The following is a 15,000-nucleotide window of genomic DNA, read 5'->3' as shown; positions in this document are numbered from 1 at the left end:
AGTTTGGGTGATCAGTAATGTGATGGCCATCGTTAATGCTGTCGATGGTCACTCAAAATGGAGAAACCACTTTTCATCCAAGAAGCACAGTCGATGACACTCAAAGATCAATGAAATCACTTTGCATTCAAACCACCATACAACGATCGTGATCAAAACGAACGATCTCTAGCAGAGGGAGCAGTGCCTGAAATTTCCCGCTGTATCCTCTTGAACCTCGCACAAAGTGACGCGATGCTTTAACGCTTCTTGCTAGCGCAGCGACAACCGACAACCTTCATTCTTAAGCCTTCTTTGACCACCACGTCGATCTCGCAAAAAGCCATCAATGTCCGGACACATTATTGGGTTCACTTTTGCGTGGGTCATTTTCCATGAGGAGCGCGCGCGTAGGAGATCTGTTATGACGAGGGCCCGGGGGGCCGAATAAGGAATGGCCAACCAGGTCCTTAAAGCAGGCCGTGCGGCCGCACAGGTATTTTTGTGTGGTTCGTTATTGTGAGCAATAAAAATCTGTCGATCGTAAAGGCGTCCCATGATGATAATAAGCCACTGCCCTCCCCTCAAACACCACACCATCGGCATCTCAGTTCCCACGCATGTTTCGCGGTTGTGCGCGAACTAATTTGCGAAATGGTTGTCACTGACGGGCGTGTGTTAAGCCACCTCTCTCTGGCCACTGGAATCATCCACTCAATCAGAGAGCCGTTGTTCTCCTGCAGTGATTTACTTTAGTGAATTGTTTGTTCGTTTGGTTTGGGCTTCTCCTCAAATTGTTTGATCAATCGATCGACTTTTTTATTACCTTAAACATAAATAAACGTGAGCGAGGAAAAGATCAGCATTTATACATTTTTTTTCTCTTCCTGTCTTTCTTATCTAGTCCTTTCTTATTTTACCATTCTAGCTCTATCATTTTCATGTTTCGGTGAACAAAATTTCACTATTAAATAAGTATTATATTAAAGCGTTTTTAAACATTTTTATCATCAACTAAAAACTGCGTGGACTCGTTCTATCCCCAAAAAATACTATCGCTAGCGGTTGCTCTTTTGATTGTTTTATAGAATAACAGTTAGAAAATGTATTATTGCACAATTTGCTTGCATTCTTGAACTACCTTAGACACACTATTTGAGCAATTTTATGATAGACCTTTTACCAAAAGAATGTTGCAAACACAGTTATGTATAAGAATACAAAATAGACCAATGGTAATGCGTAGTAGAATGCCTACCACCCCACTACTCCGTCCAATCGTTGCAATCGATGATTGACTGCCATCGATATGAGCTTCCCTTTCACTTGCTGCCATCACACAAGTAACCGAGCATACCTGAATAGATACACAAATGGTCGCTCCCTTTCCCGACGCCACAGTGCGATCGAACTAACGCTTGAAGCTATGCAAACGCTACCCCCCCGCCCCCTTGTATCTCTGTCCAGCGGGCAATCATGCTGGGTGTTTGTTTGCATAAATGGCTAACGGTATAACAGTGAGACAATAATGCAGTGAACGCATCATCCCCTCGAAAGCATTGGCAAACAATGCGTCTGCAGTTGGCACCACGCGAACGATCGATCGATCGATCGGGCGACACCACCAGAAGCGCCAGTCGCACGTTTAGTGATGGACACTGGCGACATCAACGGGCTTCATGTCACATGTCAGCAGCCTGTCTTCCGGCCATCTCTTTCGCTTCACACCAGCACCGAGCGATGGTCAATTACACTTAATTATCGAACCGATTGCCTGCCTGTCTGGCTGGCGGCGAAGCGGATGTTTGGTATACAGGGCCCTATATACGCTGTGTACCGAGTGTGTCCGCTAGGTGTCTGGTAGGGCGATACCTGGGGAGATGTAGGTCACCCTAGTCATACCGGTTCGTGCTGGAATCGCAGTGGAATGTGAACTTTTCGCAGCGCACCAACCAAGCGCCGCAGCCATGGCCGCGAGAGCAGCACGTTGCTTTTTCGCCGATCGTTTGCGTTTGATCGAAAAAAAAGGGGTGGGACAAACCTTGGAGACACTCGCGGCACAGAACTTTATGCCGAAGTCAAATACAAGCGAGAAGGATTATCACGTCGCTCGCAGCATCGCGGGCAGCTACAAAGTAGTTGAAAGATATCTTTCCCTGGATGATGATATCGATCTGCACGGTTGCTGCCCGGTGGACATACAAAGCCCGCAGCAGATAGCATTCCATGCAAAACGATCTGCCCAATGGTGGTGGTGGTGATCTCTTCTTAAGATCATTAACAGACGTTCTCGCGGTCACCAGACACTGCACCCGCCCGTACGATGAGGTCACCAAATACCAACACATGTACAGACGGAACGAAAACACGGATGCACCGGTCTTCTGCAATGAATCCGCACGGATGGAGAGTACAAGAACTCTCCGGGCACTTCTAGCCTGCGGGAACCGGTTTCGCGCCCGCGGGGTTACCACGATCTCTGCTGATCTGGCCACCCCCGGGTAGGGGGGGGGGGGAGCAAGAACACATACACCAGCACAGGTAGTTTCGGGCAAGTCGTCGTCGGAGTGCATTGCCAACTGCCTGCAGTGCCTGAGAGGTCGACCTACACGATCCGGATACAGCCAGCGCCAGGCCAGCACGCCCGTGGCTGGACAATGAGCTCCATTTCCAGTAGAGTACACGCGGCCACGGCACGGCCAGTCACGTCTCAGCGACCAAAAGCAGTTTTTTTTGTTTTCAAAAGGTTTCTTCTGGTTCTCATGTTGGTGGTTGCAGATTCGCGATTCGCCAAGGGCATCGCGCTTTGGTTGTCGTTTTGCGGGTTTGTAATCCTTGGACTTCGGCTCTCGTCCGCTCTCGTGTCTCGCGGAAATGCCACAGGAAAAAATAAATATGTTTCCAACATTAATCGCCCCGCACGTGCCTGCTGCTGACTGCTGATGATGCTGGACGAGAACATCTCGGAATGATCAAGAAAGAAAAATTAAAGAAAAAAAAACACGTCGCTGGTGTCGCTGTTGGTGGCAGCATGAGAGAGTAATGACATCTGCTCGAACATCTCTGCCTCATCGCACAGAAGGAGCCAAGGGTTCGGTGAAGCGATTCCTTCTGTCGTTGCTTGCTGCCGATGCACGCGACAAACAAGAACTTGCCCGCACGGTGATGGTGCACTCGCACACCCAACACACATCTCGGCATATAATGATCATCTTGATCATTATGATGGAAGGATGAGTCACGGTAGTTGCGGAGACGGCACCAACTAACTGACTTACCGACTGACTGACTGACTGGCGGAGTGCGAGTTGTTGGCGTGGAGGATGAGTAATAGGCGGCGGCCATAAAAAATAAAGATGAGCGCGGGAGTCGAATCAAACAGATCTTAGAATAGATACATTATTGGACCCTGGCGCTGGCTGGCTGGCTGGCTGGCTGACATTCACAATGCACGCACTGAAAGTAAACTGCATGATCTACGATAAGCGGAGAGAGGGAAGATCGTCTCATGGAGGGGGCGTTATTTGCATTTGATGAGGGTTACACGTCGGTATAGTCGCTCACTGACGAGATGAGCTTAGCGGGGATCCACACAAAACCTGATGATTGATCTTTCAAACCACAGGCCTTCAATTGTGGCCACGATGCTCCGTAGGAATGTGGAATGCTTATTCGTGGATTGTTTTTATTTTCATGGCGCTCACTAAACGCGCAATGAAGTCGAATTGATGTGGTTTACAGAAAAGATTATTTGGCCACATTTGGTTTCGTATCGAGAGAATCCAGAATTCCTTCATTTCTTGTTGCACATTACGTGACTCCAAAGCTGTTGGACTCGTTATCGGTGATCGCGAATCGCGTTATTATTGCAGCTGCAAGATCACAAAACATACAGCAACTCTCCATCCGTGAACAACAACATGGCCTTTTGGACGCTGGATGCTAATATCGTGGCGTTGGTTGGAAAACAATGCAACTCCATTGTGGACTGCCGCGTTGAGTGGGCATCACCCACATCACCACCTACCCTCTACTATACCCATATCAACCCCACAAGATGAATGAACTCAACTACATTCACTCGCACTTCCTCCCGGAGTGAAGAAGGAGGAGGAGGAGGAGGATAAATTTGATATCTCAATCAAAGTGCGGCTTCCTGATGTCGCTCCAACATCAGATCACAGCTACCAGCTACGAGATGTGCGCGATGGTTGCTTGGTTGGTTGGTTTGGCGAAATTGCCTTCGCTACCACATTAAGGGCCAGCGTATAGAGTGGCGGCATGCATCATCATCGTGCGGAGAACGTGCCGTGACAGACACCAGATCGGCGGGGGCATAAATCCCCTCCCCCTTTGCCCTCTCGTGCCGGCAAGAAAGGTTCTAGGGTTACAGTGGGGCCGAGCTTGCGGTGTGACCACCGCCTGTGTTCGTTTAAAACATTTTGCGGCTTTTTGGAACGTGACAAGACTTTCTAACCTCGGGAGAGAGAGACCACAAAAACCGCGAACGGGCGTGGTAGGACCGTTCCGTGGTTGCACTCGGAGAAGGTAACGTTTAAAAATGAAACCTCTCCGATCTCTCGAGTAATGGAGATGCACAATTTCGAAAGTAAACCGCGAACTAAACGCCAGGCCGAGCGAGCGACCGGTGGCGAAGGGTTCGGCGAAATAGAAAAAGCACTTTTCTAACTAAATGTACGATCGATCGGGACCACCGCGGTTCAGCGGTTGGTTGGGAAAAGGTGCGAAAATTAGCCGGATCCTTCCGTACTATCTGTTCACGTTTCATTCTCACGAACACTGCCGATAGCACAGCACAGGTTCGCCAAACAACAGTTTCGTTGACTGAATGGCAATGGAAATGAAACTGAGAAACAACTTCAAGTTAAGCTATTTTGCATCACAACGAATTTATGACGCCTGGAAAACACATTAACACCAGCGGAGTGAGGCGGAGAACATAAATATGTTATTCGCAAACTCATAAAACATTTGAACGAGATGAGAACGGTTGAGAGGAAATGACGACAGTCTTTCAGCGCGCCTAGTAGGCCACAGACTCCCGGTGACAATAGGACCCGGCCATGACGGTGCCATCTTGACATGAATTCACGTCTGGCACAGTTTCTCGTACACGGTATAAAGTGAAAGCCAGCTGCCTTGTGCAGCGCACAACAATGGTCGATGGACGCCAGCTAGTAGAACCAGCGCCGAGTAGCGCGTGACATTCATCATCTTCTGGAGGTGAAAGCCACGACGCCAGATTCGCTATCCTGATTCCTTTTTTCCTTGGCTAAGCGTATGCCCATAGTTACCCAGTGTGCATCTAGTAGACCGGGCGGGGAAAAGGGATCGTTTGTCAGTCAAAGTGGATCGGTCTAGTCACCGAGCAGCGGTTATAGGGGTTGTTTCATTGAAGCCAGCATTGAGAATCTAGCAATCGAGAGAGGTCCCAAAGAGGCACTCCATCTTACTCGACACAAACCCGACATTATTATGATCAAATTAAGCGCGTCCCGTGTGCATCAATTGATCGCATACTCGTCGGCCAAGTCGAAGCATCCTGCCATCCACTTTTGTACACCCCATTGTTCCACCTGACGCACACCTGAACTAACGATCTAGGACCTTCGTGACCGTGGGCGGACCAAGTACTCCAGTCTGACACCTGGGGTCCAATCTTCCGGCACCAATAACACTCTGAGCGTACTGAGCTTGAGATGTTAATGATGATCATGATCATTCACAGTGCAGTCGGAATCCTTTCGCACCGTTGAGGGCACAAGTCGTTGATCCGTTATGGTTATTGGCAGCATAAACTGTCCGCCGCCGCCGACAGATATCAACAAAACCCTTGGTCCCTTGGTCACCGTCTTTGCTCGGTTTACTCTCGCAGACCATGGCATGGCTTTTCGTTCCATGCAGTGCAAACGAAGCGAGTGCATGGCGGTCGATGACGAAGGCGTTGGTGGTGGCGTCCTAGTTCCGCGGCATTATGCGGCCCTCCGGAACCATCATCGTCGGTGCCTTACGTCGGCGAAGTCGCAATGCCGACGATCGAGCAATCTTGCTCGCTCGCTGGTGCGCGAGGTTCGTAAAAATGTTTATTTATTAGCAACCAAGTAACCAAGCAACCAAGGAAACCCCCCGTCATAACTCTCGCACGGTGTACGCAAGTACGCGGTCGGTACAGTCGTCGCGGTTGCGGTGGTACTCCAGGCACCGATCGGCTTGTAAGTATTTCATCACCACCAGGCCCCCAGGAGAGAAACGCCACAGGAGCGTGGTGAATGGCGGAGGGAGGAAGGGTGCAGCAGTGCACATGCACCGCATCCAACCAACCATCCATCCGGACACCGACAACGGCCAAGAGGGAACGTTTATGAATGAAATTAAGATTAAGATTATGGGAGGCCTCTCGGGTCGGGTTTGTAGTGGGCCGCGTGGGCCGCGAACGTGTTGCGTCGCGTCTTCGAGCAACTAAAAGCAGCAAGCTGCTAGGCTAGCGAGTCTCTCGAACAAACGAACGAACGAACGAGGAGCAAGGGAAGCGACCGCGTCTTGTTGACAAACGGCACGCCACGGACGAATGGACGACGAGTGGTTCCTTCCAAAGAACCGGTTCTAGTAAACATTGAATTCTCGTCTCGTAGCACCACGAACCGCTTTGCTTGCTTGCTTGCTTGCTTGCCTGCGGTGGTGATAGCGCAAATCAGTTTGTGGCTAAAGATGCTTCCTCTTTTGTGGCTGACAGTTATGAGATGCACTCGCAGACACTACACTCAGTGCAACATTGTGGCCGCATTGTTGACGTAAAAGAACATTGTACCAAAAAGGCGTCGACAGTCAAGCCAGCGATCGACAGCGATGGAGCAACGCGATTCGCGTAGGTGACCGTTCGCTACAGTCTTAAGCTGCCTCTAATGTCGCTGCTACAACCAATTAAGTCGACACAAATTAATAGCTCCAGCGGGGAGCATGTGAGTGTTTGTCGATCAAGAAAAACGGGTTCCAAGGCCGACACGACTTGGCCTCTCCCTGCCGCAACACCTGGTCCGCTGTTACGATGTCGACGTGTTTAAACCTTCTTGAATGAATGAAACCCATCTTGGAGGAATTGCTAGTTCGAATACATCTGCGTATTCGTTAGATGAATGAGCGAGCGGAGAAGGAAATTGTCGCCAGATATCGGAACCTACCGGAAGTGTTGTATTCGCAGCAGCAGCAGCAGCAGCAGCAACAGATGCCGCCAGCATACCTTCCTCTACCGCGAGCATAAACTGTCATGGCATAAACAAAATGACGAGGAAAAAGGTCTCCGCAGTGGAGAGAGAGAGAGAGAGAACATCGGAAACGTAACCGATCGAATGACGATCAGTTTCCGCTTACCAATCGATACCGCTCAAACGCTCTCGATCGATCGCTGCTGATCGAATGTCAGCTCGTTCACCTTTTCCCGGGTCCGCCAACCAACCAGAATCGAGACAGATCAAATTTCCCACTGGCGACCGGATGGTGAAGGAGGAAAGTTTCCGATTCCTGATGCCCGAAAATCGCTCGGCGACGTCTCGCTAAATCGATTGCACCCTTGAATGCGTCGAGACTAATGGGGCGACTGTTGTTTTGGGTCAGTCACCGTGATTTCGTGGAACGCCGCTATCGGCAACCATTCGCCACCGTCGAAAAGGTTCCGCCGCCCGGAAATGTCAATATTGGTCTTGCGACAAAAAGAGAGCTCCATCCCGGGGGGGGGGGGGGGGGGAGGTTTGGTTCTCCGTTTGATAATGTTTGCACTTGGAGAGATGACCCCGCCGAAGGTCAAGAGAACCAGAGAAACAGAGTGATTGCGATCACCGCATCGCGGGATTGCGAAATCGCTGCGGCCACGCCATCCATTTAACTTTGGCGAACAGATTCTAGGACCGTCGCCCTGTCATCATCGTCTCCGATGGCGGATTATCGGAATACGAGTTTCTTATCTCCAATACCAGCGTTCTGTCGTAGAGCAAACAACATACAGAGGAATGGTGGTGTGTCGATCGTAGTAAGCTGACACTCGCTTCCTTATACACCCGTCATCGATCCGGATCCCATTAAGATCGATAAATGCGGTGGCGATGCAAATTGAGCAGCAACAACCTTCCATTTAAGTAAACCTGTTCCAACTTGGCACTGTACTGCCAGCTGACTCCGATTCACGATCGTGGAATCCGTGACAGAGAGTTCACAAGGGATCCCAAGATGCATGGAAGTGTACGTCTCTTCACACACCAATTGTTTGTTTCTGACGACGAAAACCGAAACGTAACCGGGTCACAAAAGTACTACGCACTACAAGAGACGATCACAAAACATCTGGGCATCGTCTCCAGGGGGTGAGTGTTGCTTGCCTTCTGGTGGAATGCGATAAACGCCAGCTACTTCCTCTGCACTCTCTGGTGAATGATTATGCAAGTCGGTCGTCGTAGTGTCACCGTATCCGGCCGGCCGGCCGGCCCTGTCTGGTGCGTGAAAGCATTTATCGCCGCACTCGACCCACTATCGTCAGCAAGTCACGAGCAGCTCCAGACCAGCCTCCAGACCAGACCAGCGTCACGTTATCATCACCGGGGGAGCTTGATTTGAATGTGCTCGTCAGCAGCTCGTCGCCGCCAGCATGATCGATCGATTGTGGAAAGTGAGAAATGTGGAGAGAGGCTTGACGACGAGTGATTCGCCACAACCGTGTACACCCGACGCCGACGATAATATCGTGTCAGTGGGTCACGGGCTGCGGCAGACTGGATGACCGCTGCTATAATGACCCCCGGAGACCTCGAGGAGGAGGTGGTGGTGCGATGATTGCGTGCCTACACCATTACCAACCTCGTACACGGGGTACGCACCTCACGCTGCAGGTTGAGGTGCGAACTGACGATCATTGAAAAGAGAGAGAGAGAGAGAGAGAGAGAGAGAGAGAGAGAGAGAGAGAGAGAGAGAGAGAGAGAGAGAGAGAGAGAGAGGGGGGAGGGGGGGATGCTGATCAGAGATATCTTGGAGATCGTCTTGTAGCGATCTTAACAAATGAACATCGATTAATAAAAGTTCGGTGGTTCAGTTCGCGATGGCGAGGCCCGGTGTTGCTTTCCCCTGGCCCATCGCCACCCCTTATCCGATCGATCACATCCCCTCGTCCCTCCCTCCGGTACCACGTCACCATTAAGTTGCAATTGCAAACGTGTCTCCCTTGCTCCTCACTTTCGGATTTGCGTGCCACGGACCGGGCCAGCCATGTTTGTTAGCCAACCGTGAGATCGTGATTCGTGAGTGAGGTTGATCACGCAGTGGTTTTTGGAGGGACTTTGAAGTACACTACTACGCGAGGTTGGGCACTCGATAGGTGCGCCACTCCGATCGTCAACCCTGAGTCAGCTTGACTTTTATTTATTTGTGGCTCCTTTTGTATGCCCCAAAAACCGGTGCGTACGGGTGATCGCGTGAACCATCGAGCGGACAAACCATAAGAACACACTCATACGCGGATTTCCCTTGCAGAGGAGGAGGGGAAGGGTCGTTATCGGTGCCGCAGCATGCATGCAAGCGTTCGAATGACGTTGGCGCGTTGGCGTCGTACGAACTACTAATTGCAGGCACTGTGTAGTGGCCAGCGAGTCCTGGGAATTCGTACGCATGTTTTATGGAAAGCCTACAAAAACAGTCTACAAAAAAACCCATACGGGCGCGTGTAATCAGCAATCTCAGGGACCGGGCCGGGAGCAACAAACAGACGTCATACCGACTGGAGAGCAATAAATTATTCGCTTTCATTCCGACTTTGTGGTGGTGGTGGTGGTGGCTTGGCCAAAAATGGTACACGATTCGCGCCGGGTGCCCGGACTGGTTGGTTTGGTTGTTAATTTGTGGAAAACTCAGCTGGAGGGTTCCTTTTTTTTTTTTTTTTTTGAGAGGTGAAATTGCCCTCTCCACGGTGATTGAACAACGATAAATTGTAAACGAGGGCGTCAGGGTAAACCGAACGATTATTTATGACGATCCGTAAGCCAGCGCTCTCGCATCACACGCAAGGTCACATCGCCGTTCGCTGATGGATCTCGATGATCAACAAAATCGTAGACAAAGATACGGATCTCGCAAGAGATCTCTCCCATCGCGTACGCACGATCGAAGGAGGAGGAAAAGAGTGTTTGGATTGGTGGAATTTTAATTGATTGGCAAATATTCGTCTACTAGGGTGGCCCTCGTCATGCGACCGGTGCTGCGACGGATTAGGTCCGAGAGGCAGTCAGGAATGCTAACACACGATCGCTGATGATCGTACGAGCAGCCCCGAGCTTGTTAGTCTCGACGATCGCTGCACTGGAATGCACTGGAAAGGGCGTCAGAGGGTGACAAGTAGACGATCGAGACGGTGTCGGTCTCAGGAATTGGGCATTGCGCCTAGGGCTGGACGAATCGAACGTTTCTTACGTCAGCTGGCAGTCGGTGGTCTCCGGTCAGCGATGGCAGCGATTTCAGGCTCCGCGCAGGATCCTGATCGGATTGAGTGCTCGCTCGGTGCTGTGGGTGCGGTGTGGCAGTAAAGACCGATGTGCCGGCGGGCGATGAATAATCGATTGCGGACCGACCACACGCGCGTGCACGCTGAAGCGATTGCTGCCACTTATTCAAAACACTGAGCTGTGGTGTCGCACACCAACGGTCGCACCGGAACGTGTTGTCGCTTAATGTCTGACACCGATGGCCGTTTTAGCACCAACTTTTAAATGCATACAGTGTTGAAGGAAAGAAACGTTTGCGTGCGTGCGTGTTTAGATAAAAGCGAACCGCTTGAGTGGCTTTTAGTGGGTGATAAAACCACCGAAATATGACATGATGCCTCATCGTCCGCTTGCGTAAAGCGTGATGCACTTTTCACGCGTGGAATGCATCGCGTTGCGGTGATCGCTGGGCAGCACACTGGGCAGCAGCCGCCCCCGGAAGGCCGGCCTGGGGATGATGATGCAACGAGAAGCGATTTAGAGGAGCTTAAAAGCAAAATCCTATCCATAACGTGGCGTTCCATGCGTCCGGTTAAGGCGAGAATGATGATGATGATGATGAAATCATGCAAACCGTGACACATTACGCTGTTTGGTGCCCAGACCAGCGCGTTGCTCAAACAGCGATTGACCTGCCACCGGAGTGGGTTTGGGTTCGGGTGTTTGAAATTCTAAACTTCTACCCGCTCCTTGGTTCCCCGGGACGGGCGCACACGCGGCTACGGTCAAACCTGTTGCCGGTGCCGAAAAGTTAGTCTACGGCCGAGCGTCAGGCCGAACTCGAAACCCGCGATTATGCTCTGTTAGAGCCGTGTGCGGTTGGCGTCCGCGTTGGTGTCCAGCCAATTAAAGGCTACCCACCACCACCACCACCATCACGACCGCGACAAAGCCGGGGGTGCAAAGCTCATTCAATCGTTCAACCGGTGGAACTTGGCCAACGGGCGGATAAGATCAATTGACATGACATGAGGGTCAAACAATTAAGCGCGTGCGTATGTGTGGCGTTGGTTTGTAACCGCAACATGTTGCTTCCTGCATGCTGGAGATTGAGAGATTTTATTCTCAAAATTGCTTATCATTCGACAACCGAGCGTCCCTCGCATTTGGTCTCGTTTCGTTCCGTTTCGTTTCAGTGTGGTTTTGGAGGATTGCATAAAACTCCCGCGATTTTTAGGGGGGGGCCCACAGATTTCGTCACGTTTTGTTGTTGTTGATATTGCGCAACGAAATGCCACTCCAACCAATCAGCCGTCCAACCAGCCTTTAGTAGTGCGTAGTAATTTGGACTTTAGATTATTGCAAAAAGGAAAGAAATCGCAGCCCTCACGTTACGCTAACAAAGCTGGTGATCTAACGCGCAACACCCCCGGCGGCAGTCGGCTCTCGATCGATCATTCATCGATCGATCAGAGGAATCGTTTGATCAGTTTTGTAATTTCTACTCTCACTTGTCCGTAGGCGCTGACCAAATAAAAAAATCTGCTCACCACCAGATGGGCAAGTCCTTTGCAAAAAAAAAAAACAAAAAAAAACTGGGAGTCCAACGAGTGTGTAACCAATGATCAGTCATCAGCAGCAGCAGCACCACGATGATCACCACCATCACACCACATGGCGCATGGCATGCTTGGATCGATGGCGAGAAAAACTAACGAGATACCATCACCACATCATGTCACAGACCTGTCGACAACAAAGGACTCTAATTATCGCCAAAAAGGTAGCGATGAACGCGACTCTTTGCGTCCTCGGGGGCCAAATATGGATTCCCCAAAAGGGGTTTAGGGGTTGGGAGTTTTGCGATGCGTAAAAAAGCGAAATGCAAAATTCATTCGCTTTCTTTCCCACCCAAGGGAAGATCCCGCGAGCAGGACAGAAACAAAGTGGACGCTGGCAGGGGCAACACTGCTGCAATGATACTTGGGTCACACCATGCTCTGGTCCGGACTGTGCGGTGTACCGTTGGCCTGGGAGGGCGGAGTTAGCAAACAACCGACGGCGGCGGCGGTGCACGGTTTCCGTTTGTCCCAAGTCGCCGCCAGCGGTCTTCCCTTCATTCATTGTTTAATGTCAAACGGTTCGACCGGCCTGTTGGAGCCAGTGTGTGATAGCGAGGCTCCAAGACGACGACGACGACGATGACGACGAAGGCCGGCGACCTGCCTGGAGCTGGACCATTTGTTTGTTTTGACAAATCGCTCGTTAGTCGTCAAACTGTTGAAATTCACAAACACTCGACATCCGGAGACGGATCTCTCGCCTCGCGGATCGTCATTGGAAGGAGTGAGTACCACCAATGCCCCCCCCCCCCCCCCACCCCCCTCTTGGTTGGCTCTTCACCTACGCACCATAAATAAAGCGTGCGCGCGATACGCCATGGCGCAAGCGAGCTCACTCCGGGGCCAGCATCTCGCATCTCGCCCTAAAATGCAAACATTTGGAAAAATAAATTACTAAACCCGTTACAGAGAGAGCAAGAGAGAGAGACACACAGCGCTTGTTCGCCATTTCACAACGCAGCTAGCGAGTTATCCCAATATTTGGAACTCCGAGTACGTGCTACTCGTCCACCGTACGTGAGGGGGATCGGTTGAGTCGCATCAACAGCACCACCAGCACCAGCAGAAGTAAGTAAATGCGCCATGGCGGATGTACCGACACAGAAGGGGAGTGAGCGCGTGCTGATGCATTCGCAATCGCAGGATGAGGGGTCACGTGAAGACCACGGCAACGACGACGACGACGACGACGACGGTAACGACGGCAACGACAACAAGTCACTCCAAAGTCAGCAGCGGCAGCAGCATCAACAGGCCCCACAATGTTTCACTGTCAGCAGCTTCAATTAGGTTTAGGGCGACCTATTTTCTGACCCAGTTAGACCATTAAATGGAAGACAGCAGCGGAACACCGTGCCGTGACCGTGGTGTCCCCTCCGCAGCGTTTGCAATTCATTACCAGACGACCAGCAGCACGGCGGTGGGGAAGGATAGCAGCGGCGACGCAGCCTGTGCTAACAACGGAGTTGCCATAATTGACGCTTTGCGTGGTGTAGTGCGCAGCATAAACTAAGCTCTGGCACCCACTCATCGCGCGTCCTCCCTCCCTCCCAATCACGACAAGTGCGCGCTACCGTTTCGACAACTCAACTCGTCAACTCGACCGGAGAGAGATCAGAGAGATTGAGCAGCACAGAACCGGGGGGAGCGAAAGTTGTACACACGCCAGGGGCGCGGGTCAATCCGGTGGTTGGCTGTATCAACAGCGTGGTCCGATGGTTTGACCGGTTCCCTGCGCGCACCATCACCATCGGCCACATGTCAGTCGTTAAATATTGATCCTTCCATCGATCAACCGATCGTGTTGGCAAGCGCGCGAAGGTGGGATGAGGGGTGCGTGGGCGTCTTGGGTCAAGTGGAATTTCACGAGATACCGGGAGTTTGGAACGGGAACGCGTTAAGAGCCGATGCCGTACGATTGCTGTGTAGGCGCCGAGAGCCAATCTCAATGTTGTCTTGGAATGTCTTTTGTTAGCAGCGAGCGAATCTTAGTAGCCACGGCGCACATTGCTGTGTGGTGAAATATGCTTTAAAGAACCTTCAAGTAGGCCTCCAAAAAGGTAGTTTTCCTCGCGCGTGAACCAATTTGTCAGCGCTGGTGGTGACATGGTATCTAAAAGGTCATAGACGTGGCGGCGCGAAACATGTCAGCAAGCAAGCAGCAGCAGCAGCAGCAGCAACAGCTCTTGATGTTATTTCAGCAATTTCTTAATTGCTTCTGTGCGTTTATCAATTCCATATTGCACGGGGGCCTCCTCGTCCCTGTCATCGCCATCGCCGATGTTAATGCATTGCTCAGCATCGCGACAAAGGACACCGCATCAAAAGAAGGGGGACGAGTGTTCGAATGTCACGGTATCCCCTCATCATCATCATCACCATCATCATAAACTCGTGCACACAATCGCCACACAGCTCGGGGGCCAGGTTGTCACCGTGGCATATTTCATAAGTGGAAGTTAAATGGCGGCAAAACGGGACGAGATTAAAAAGAGATAATATGGAGCACAATACACAATACATCGCGCGTGCGCACTGCCCGCGTATCATTATCCACTAATCCACCAAACGTGAATCACAATTAATTGTAGTAGCCCTGTCGCCAGCCCTGTGGGTGACAGATCTGGTGGTGGCTCGGGCAACGCAAAACGGGACACACATTGACATTCACCAAGCACTGACGACTAGTAGCCTGGTCGATGCCGCTCTATCACCATCCACTAGAAGAGGGTCCCTGCTGCCTCACTTGCCGCCCGGTGACATTTCAGCGGTTGAGAGCGGTGCAGTGAAACGGACAAGTGGACACTGCGTGGTGGTTAATCACGTTTACGCCAAGTGTGGCGCGTGAATGACGTAATGACGAAGGGGCTGCTGCTGCTGCTGCTGCCATGGATACTGAATCCCTAAGTAGCCTGTGGATT

At 51.2% G+C, this 15,000-nt stretch overlaps 1 protein-coding gene across 1 annotated transcript in view; it reads right to left on the bottom strand.

Moving 5' to 3' along the window:
* LOC126577994 (uncharacterized) overlaps nucleotides 1–15,000 on the bottom strand; it is a 34,935-nt gene that overhangs the window by 1,846 nt on the left and 18,089 nt on the right. The gene's annotated exons all lie outside the window — the stretch shown is intronic.

The sequence above is a fragment of the Anopheles aquasalis genome, chromosome 2 (genome assembly GCF_943734665.1).
Source record: "Anopheles aquasalis chromosome 2, idAnoAquaMG_Q_19, whole genome shotgun sequence".
Taxonomy (NCBI): Eukaryota; Metazoa; Arthropoda; class Insecta; order Diptera; family Culicidae; genus Anopheles; species Anopheles aquasalis.
The sequence above is the reverse complement of the archived record's forward strand: the minus strand, read 5'-3'. Positions and strand labels throughout refer to the sequence as shown.